This window comes from Capra hircus, chromosome 5 (assembly GCF_001704415.2).
Source record: "Capra hircus breed San Clemente chromosome 5, ASM170441v1, whole genome shotgun sequence".
NCBI lineage: Eukaryota > Metazoa > Chordata > Mammalia > Artiodactyla > Bovidae > Capra > Capra hircus.
The window spans coordinates 83805741-83814942 of NC_030812.1; the positions used below are offsets into that span (position 1 = coordinate 83805741).

General features: G+C 41.7%; 1 pseudogene; it reads right to left on the reverse strand.

Moving 5' to 3' along the window:
• Window positions 410-1608, reverse strand: LOC102185251 (annotated as a pseudogene).

Sequence of the window (9202 nt, forward strand, 5' to 3'; positions counted from 1 at the left end):
CATACATATATACTCAATTTAGATATATTGCCAACAATCATCAATGATGAAACAAAAAAACAGAAGCTCCATGACTTTTCATGGGTGACCCTTCTAACAATGAACTCCAGGTCACAACACATAACTGTCAGTTCAACTACACCAAGGTTCTGAAGACAGCAGCTTCTCCATCAAAGCAGGTTGTAAATAAATTTCAAATGGAAACTGGCATTACTCTGAAGGAATTCTAACTTCACACTGAGGGTAATTTACCAAAATGGCTTCAGAGTAGACTAACTTTACACAGCACATTGAAAAAAATACACATTTATTCAGCGTCACGATCAGACTATTTTATTTAGCAATCAACAGCATGGGTGCAAAAAAAAAAAAAAAAAAAAAAAAAAAAACCACACCTGCATTGAAACCCTTTGTTGGAATGCTTTACACTTTCCACAGAACAGAAACTAAAATAAGCTGTTATACAATTAGTCACAAGTATAGCCCTCAGGTTTTTTGCCCATACACGTGAGTATTATCTAAAACGTGTCTTCTTTGTAGCAGCTAGGCCCTGTCACCACTCTGCTTGGCTGAGTTCACAAATCTGTTGTAATCTGTAGCCTCCCTGTCCCTTCTCTGGCTCTCCTCTCCTGCTAAGCTTTGTTTCCCAGCAGTAATTAAAACCTCTGCCACTGCCACAGCTACTGCTGCTGCTGGAACGACCCTGGCCATCTTGGTTTCAAGATTTGGCAGAGTACTGGCCTCAACCACTGCAAGGGCCTGACCTTTGTCCTCTGGTTTCCTCCTGTCATGGGTCCAAGAAGACTGATTGTCGTAGTTGCCAAAATCATTGTAGATTCTGCCACCTCGAACACTGCTTCCATCATCACCAAATCCATTATAGCTGTCCCCACTGCCACCATATCCATCATCATCACAGCTGCCACCAAAGCCACCGTCACCACTGAAGTTTCCACCATGACCGAAGTTGTCATTCCCACTGAAACCACCTCGACAACCACCACCAAAGTCTCCAGAATCTCTTTCACCTCTTTGGCTGGATGAAACTCTAGCCATCTCTTGCTTGGATGGGGCTTTCCTTACTTCACAGTTGTGGCCATTCACAGGGTGGAATTTCTGAATGACAGTCTTGTCTATGGAGTCATAGTATCAAAGGTTGCAAAAACAAAGCCTCTCTTTTTGCCACTGCTTCAGTCGGTCATGATTTCAAACACTTCAGTTTCCCCATATGGTTCAAAATAATCTCTCAGGTAATGTTCTTCAGTGTCTTCTTTAGTGCCAACCATAAAAATCTTTTTTTCACAGTTAAGTGGGCACCAGATTTTTGAGAATCTTCTCCTGAGATGGCCCTTGGGCTCCACAACTCTTCCATCGCCTTGCATGGCCTTGCCTTCATGACCGCATCCACCTTCCCCACCGTGGTACACGTGACAACCCCAAAGCTTCTGGAGTGCTTGGTGTTTGAAGCCTTCATCACCACACAGCCTGTGAGCGTTCCCCATTGCTCAAAATGGCTCCTCAGGCTCTCATCGGTTGTTTCAAAGCTCAGATGTCTGACGGAGAGTTTTGTAGCTGTTTGAGTTCTTTGGGAAACTCTGACTTTGACATGACAGTGGTGGAGGTGGGGAGACTTCAGCGATGCATCTCAATTTTAAATATATGAATCTTGTGTCTTTTCTTTTTAAGTAATTCATGGAAATATCCCTTGTCTGTGGTTTCAAGTCATTGCCACAATGATTCCCACTGCATGGTAAATTGGGAATTTCATTACATTATTGGTTTGAAAGAGAATCTTGACATTTTCAAGTCCTTTAAAATAACTTAAAGCACCTGCACTAGCAGCATCTTTGGAAGCTATTGTAGATTTTTTTTTAAAAAAGCTTTTAACATTGAGATAATTCCAGATTCACATGCAGTTGTAAGAAGTAACTCACAGGAACCCTGTATATCCTTCGCACAGTTGCCCCCAGTAGCAACATCTTGCATTACTATAGTGCATGGGTGCTTAGTCACTCCGTCGTGTCTGACTCTTTGCGACCCTATTAGCCCACCAGGCTCCTCTGTCCAAAGGATTCTCTACACAAGACTGCTGGAGTGGGTTGCCATGCCCTCCTCCAGGGGATCTTCCCCACCCAAGGATCAAACCCACGTCTCTTTACATCTCCTTCTTTGACAGGAGGGTTCTTTACTCCTCGCACCACCTGGAAAGCCCATTACTATAATACAACATCATCACCAGGAAAGCTATTGTTTTTAACAAAATGACAAGTCCCCCCCCCCCCACCGCCCCGGCCCCGACTTCCAATTCTTTGTTCATTCTCCATCTCTGACAATGGCTGGAGGTAGTTTATCTAAAGGACAAATATAATACCATTGTTTTACAATTAATTACAGTGGAAGAAACAAGGTTAAAACCAGATAAGAAAATAGGTTAACTCTTGGGGCTGATTCAAAGCTTATAACCTAGTTCTCTGCAGAGTCAACAGATTCTAATTAATTTCCAACTGGAAACATGCCAACTCCTCAATGGAAGACAAAGCTTTTCTTAGTTCCTAAAACAATAGAAAGTTCTCATAAGGGACAACTAAGTATGCTTATAAGAGATACAGGTTTTATCACCTTCCTTGGATTACAGCAAATGTGACAAGTTGGGGACCACAAAGCCAACTTATTAGTTAAATAGCTTTCTCCCACAAGACACTAGATCTTGTCATAGACCTTCAGGGTCCACTTTCGTAGAGTCACACACTCAATGCTAAATTCTCAAACCACACTGTATCATTAAACTCCTGAGTCAGTCACAGGGAATAGGCAGTATGGTAACAATTACTCACAAATATTCTGATTTTCCTCCTTCTGGGTCCCTGTTAAGATCGCAATTTCCTGTCCCCTTAAAGTTAAGTATGGCTGGTGACTTGACTTCAGCCAATAAAATATGAGTGGAAGTGACATGTGCCACTTCCAAGTAGAAGCATTTAATTGGTGGTACCGACTGCACATTTTTTTCAGAGATGGTAAATAAGTAAGTGTTAGTCACTCAGTCGTGCCCGACTCTTCACAATCCCATGAACTGCAGCCCACCAGGCTCCTCTGTCCATGGGATTTTCCAGGTAAGGATACTGGCGTGGGTTGCCATTTCCTTCTCCAGGGGGTCTTCCCAACCCAGGGAGTGAACCTGGGTCTCCCACACTGCAGGCAGATTCTTTACTGACTGAGCTACAAGGGAAGCCTCAGAGATGGTGGGAACATGAATTAGCATGAAGTCTTTATCATCCTGGAACCTGGGAGACTAAACGACATGGAGACTCTGCTGACCCATGCTGGACGCATTTCATGAAGAAAAATAAACCTGGACGGAGTCATGGAGATTTGAGGGTTGTTCATTATCATAGGTTAACTTGATAGCCATCCTGGTTGTGATAGGAAGTAGAAGTCCCTTAAAATATATTTATTTGATTGTTCTCTCAAGTCAGGTTCCTTTTCTTGAGGCTAACTATGCCCATTTCCTTCCATGGATGAGTGAGGAAAAAGCTGATTGCAGTATTAAATGGATCTCTCTGCCAATTTAGCTGTAAGTATGATCTGCTTCTCATTTGCACTGAAAATAATCTGTCCATAACACTCTTCGTAAAAATGACTCAAGCAACGTACTGAAACTTCAGGAACATCTCATGACTAGTCTCCTGCTACTGCTAAGTCGCTTCAGTCATGTCCAATTCTGTGTGACCCCATACACGGCAGCCTACCAGGCTCCCCCGTCCCTGGGATTTTCCAGGCAAGCGTACTGGAGTGGGGTGCCATTGCCTTCTCCAGACTAGTCCCCTAAGAACTAGTAAAGGAGAAGAATTGATCATTAAAACCTAAACCTAGAGGGTCAAGTGACAAAGTGAGATGGGAGAGGACTTCCCAGGTGGTCAAGTGATTAAGACTCCAAGCTCCCAATCCAGGCGGCCCAGGTTCAATACCTCGTCAGGGAACTAGATCCCACATATCGCAACAAAAAATCCTGCATGCTACAATGAAGATGGAAGATTACTGCATGCCGCAACTAAAAGCCAGTACAGCCAAATAAACAAATGTTTTTTACGGACTTCTCTGGTGATCCAGTGGTTAAGACTCCAAGTTTCCAATGTAGGGAGTGTGGGTTTGATCCCTAGTCAGGGAACTAAGATCTGACATGCTATATTGTGGAGCCAAAAATTTTAGAAAATTGAAAAAAAAAAGATATTTTTAAAAAAGTGAAATGGGATGAAGTTGGCTGTTTGTTTTTGATACCTTTGTTATCTGCCATTGCTGTGACTGCTTCCTGCCCTTCATCCTTACAGGCTCTGCTCACTCTTTGGTGATGAAAGGAAAAGGGAAGAGGTACTCACACGAAGCATTTTTAATAACTTGTTAATTGGATGAAATGGCAATTAAGGTGCCTAAGGGCTCTATGCATATTCATAGATTGTCTTCAAAGGGTACAATTACCAAAGCCAATGAAAAAGATTATGAGTTAATATTGGATTGTGATTTGGGGCGGAGGAGGCTGAGGTATGTTCAGATATCTTCCTCCAAATAGCTGCTAAGATTAATCTGTGTCTCAGGTTTTATATGATAATGTGTAGAGGTAAGTTTGCCTGGAGCACAGCACGTTTGTCAAAGGAACAAGTTCCACAGTGGGTAGTCATTGGCCAGCCTCCTGATTGGTGGGTGTACAATACTCTAGAGGTACAGAGTGGATTTCCCACTCAGTATAAAAGCTTACATAATATTTTCCATGATATCCATGTCTAGTATTATTTCCATCAGAAATGAGTATTTCTTCTGTGGTAAAGATTAAATATAATATCCCCTTCGTGAATTTCCACAGGAACATAAAAACAGTATTTTTGAGAATAGGAGCAGCATTTTCTTTCATAGCTGCCAAAAAGTGTATGGAAAAGAGATTTTGGCATACCATGTTGAAGTCCTTTCTCTGCCTTGAAGAACGTCTTGACAGTTAAGATTGAATGTTCAAGTGACAACACAGTAAGCATAAGTTCAGATTCCGCAGGGCTCAGGAATGGATGGGAATTACAGACACTTTCCTCTGCCTGCCCTCGTTCTGCTCAGCCACGGAGGTCCATGCAGGGAAAGATGTGGAAGGGGAAAAAAGCTGCACACATCCCCAGGGCACACTCTAAGTGCCTGAGTTTTTGTCACTCTTTTCCTGCCACTTCAGATAACCCAAGATGGCTCACGAAATATAAATGCTCAGTGACCACAGTTTGGAGATTTCCAAAGATAAAAGCATTTTCAGTTACTTTGTGATTAGGTCCATCTGAAAGAGCCATTGACTCTTTAAAACCTTTTATAAAATGAATAGATTATTATTTTTAAAATTTTAATTAAATACAGTTGGTTTGCAATCTTGTGTTAGTTTCAGGTGTACAGCAAAGTGATTAAGTTATATATATATATGTATTTCTTTCTTAGATTCTTTTCCATCACAGCTTATTACAGATATTGAGTATGGTTCCCTAGACTATACAGTAGGTCCTTGTTGGCTATCTATTTTATGTTTAGTAGTGTGTATAATTTAATCCCAGACTCCTAATTTATTCCTCCTTCCCTTTCCCTTCTGGTAACCATAAGATGCTGGATAACATCACTGATGCAATGGACATGAACTTGAGCAAACTTCAGGAGATGGTGAGGGACAGAGAGTCCTGGTGTGCTTCAGTCAATGGGGTCCCCAAATCCTACACAACTGGGTGACTGAACAGCAGCAACCATAAGTTTGTTTTCTGTCTCTGAGTCTATTACTATTTTATAAATTAAGAGTATTTTTTAGAGTTAGTTTACAGAAAAATTGTTTTTAGGTTTACAGAAAAAATGAGCAAAGGTACAGAGTTCCCATTCGCTTCCTTCCCTCTTTAATAACATATTGCAGTAGTGTGGTATATTTATTACAATTGATGAACCAACATTGATACATTATTATTTACTAAAGCCCATGCTTCACTTAGGGTTCCCTTTTTCTGTTCCACAGTTTTATGGGTTTTGAAAGATGCATAAATTTTTATACTTACCATTAGAGTATCAGATAGAATAATTTCACTGTCCTAAAAATCCTCTGTAAGAGACATTGACTTTTTTTTTCTATAGGTAAGAAATGGATTTATTTAGGTCCAGAGAGAAGCACCCTCTACAGACACAGTGTGGGCCATCACAGAGAGCGAGTGCGACTGACATTGACTTTTATAGCTATTTCAGAAGCATATTCCTGGCCTCATGCCCTCTGAACACGGTCTGGTTCTATAGGGCTGAACATTGTAACCGGAAGGGGCTCTGTAGTAACGAGAGGTGTGCGGCCTGGTGGTAAAGAGAATTGGCCCTGCTTTGCCCCTGCCACATCATTTAGACCCTCTCATCTGTAAAACGCGGCCAAGTGAAAGTGAAAGTGTTAGCTGCTCAGTCCTGTCCAACTCCTTGTGACCCCGTGGACTGTAGCTTGCCAGGTTTCTCTGTCCAGGGAATTCTCCAGGCAAGAATACTGGAGTGGAGAACCATTTCCTTCTTCAGGGAATCTTCCCAACCCAGGGATCAAACTCTGGTCTGCATTGCAGGCAGATTCTTCACCATCCGAGCCACTAGGTCAGCCCAGTAGAGTACTTAATCCATGAGTAATGGACAAGATTATACACATAAAGAAGTTAGAACAATGCCAGGCAGATAGCAAGTACTCCATTTATTATAGGTAAAATTATTTTTCAAAAATGAACACAAGCACAGAACTAAACACATGCACACAAATATGCGTGCAAATTAGGAAAATCTGAATAAGCTCAGTGGGTTGTAGTGATGTCAGTATCCTGGGTGGGATAGAATCCTGCAGTATTGTAAAATATTACTTATCACTGGGGAGACTGGGCAAAGGTTATCTCTATTGTTTCTTAGAAGTGGCATGTGAATCTCCAATGGTCTCGATAATAATTTCAACTATTCAAGGACTTCCCTGATGGTCCAATGGTTAGGAATTCGCCTGCCAATGCAGAAGACATGGGTTCATTCCCTGGTCTGGGAAGATTCCACATGCCGCGGGATAACTAGGCCTGTGCACTGCAACGACTGAAAGCCATGCTCCCTAGAACCGATACTCTGCAACAAGAGAAGCCCCTGGCGTGGGAAACTTGTGCACCACAACTAGAGAGTAACCCCGCCCACTGAAACTAGAGAAAGGCCAGCACACTGTAATGAAGACCCAGAGAAGCCAAAAGTAATAAATAAACTTAAAAAAGAGAAAGAAAAACATGGAGGAAGCTTCAATGCATATTAGTAAGTGAAAGAAGCCAATTTGAAATGGCTACACAATGTATGATTCCACCTGGATGATGTTTTGGAAAAGACAAAATTCAAGCAGGGAATGACGGGCAGAGTTGCAGGGATTGCCTGTTAAAGATGGAGCAACGGCACATCTCAATGGCTCAATTTGTGAACCAAAAATGGCTGTTAAGGCCTTTGCGGAAAGTTGGAGAAATTTGGATGTAGAATGAGGATTAAGTGTTTTTATTTTGGTTAGAATTGGCCTGGGTATTGTGATTACAGGGCTTCCCTGGTGGCTCAGATGGTAAAGAATCTGCCTGCAATGCAGGAGACCTGGGTTCCATCCCTGGATCGGAAAAATCCCCTGAAGAAGGGAATGGCAACCCCCACCAGGTTTCTTGCCTGTAGAATCCCCATGGACAGAGGAGCCTGCCAGGCTACAATCCATGGGGTCACAAAGAGTCAGACACGACTTCACTTTCACTTTTTTCATGTGGTTATAGAAAGAAGAAAAAATAAATTTAGCATGGCCTGAACCTGCAAGGCTGTGACAAGCTGATTATTAGAAAACCTCCCTACATAACTCCTTACTTGAGTTATAATCACCACCACACTTTCAATGTCTGCTCAAAATTTCTAGGAGAGAAACTCAATAAGCCACAGCAGGCCATTATTTTGCCCAAGACCTAAGACCTGGAGGCTCAAATGGTAGATAATCTGCCTGCAAAGCGGGACACCCGGGTTCAATCCCTAGGTCAGGAAAATTCCCTGGAAGAGGGAAGGGCAATCCACTCCAGTGTTCTTGCCTAGAGAGTCCCATGGACAGAGTAACAGGTTACAGTCCATGTGATCGCAAACAGTCAGACATGACTGAGTGACTAACACTTTCACTTTCACTAAGCCTCTAGTTACTGCAAATCAAAAGTCTTTCTTTAAGAGGGCCACTAGCTCTACAGGGCATATTCTCGACAAAGAGTTATGAATCGTATAGTATGTGCTGGCTTCTTCTCAAAATGGCTTTACTGAGGATTCAACTTCCTTGAATTTAAATGCTGCAGGTGTATTTCCAGCAAGAAAAATGAATGAGTAATTATTACTCAGCACAGTGATAGACTGTATGTTTTAGACAGTGTCCTTTCAATTTTAGCAGAGGCGTTTAATGTCCCTGTTTATAAAACACTTTGTTCTCATAAACAGCTAGATCTTGGAAATTTCCTTATTGTCTAACTTTCTAGTTCTTGCAACTGATGCATTTCTAAGTATGAAAGTTTGGAGAATGCCTCTTCACTTACTGAAGATATTCACATTGCTTAGAAGCTTTAGATAAAGAACTGTTCTATTTCTTCAAAGAATATAATAATACATGCATCTTTTCCCCCTCTCCAGATCTTTTGTAGACCAGACTGTTCTCTTTCTGATCCTTTCTGATAGAAAGTTACCAGTATGAACATGCTTGTGGTATTCTTGGAACTGTTCTGTTAAACCAGATTTTTAAAGGGACTTTGGATTCAAATATGAGAAAAAGCTCCTGTGGGGAATTTTTACTGAGTATAAGCATATGTATTTCTATTCCTATTATTTTTTATTATTAAATGTGTCTTTAGCTGTAAGCTTCACAGATCAGATATTTAGAACAGGTACCATCCACACCCACACTCCCACATAGTAGCTTGTTAATGCTCGTGGAATTGATTTTAATAGACTAAATATTAATGGAGCAGTTGGTCCCTGGGTCGGAAAGATCCCCTGGAGAAGGGAATAGCCACCCACTCCAGTATTATTGCCTGGAGAATCCCACAGACAGAGGAGCCTGGCGGGCTACACTCCATAGGGTAACAAAGAGTCAGACTCAACTGAGCAACTAATGCTAACACTTAATCACATACGAGAAACCCGGGCTATCAAATTTAGC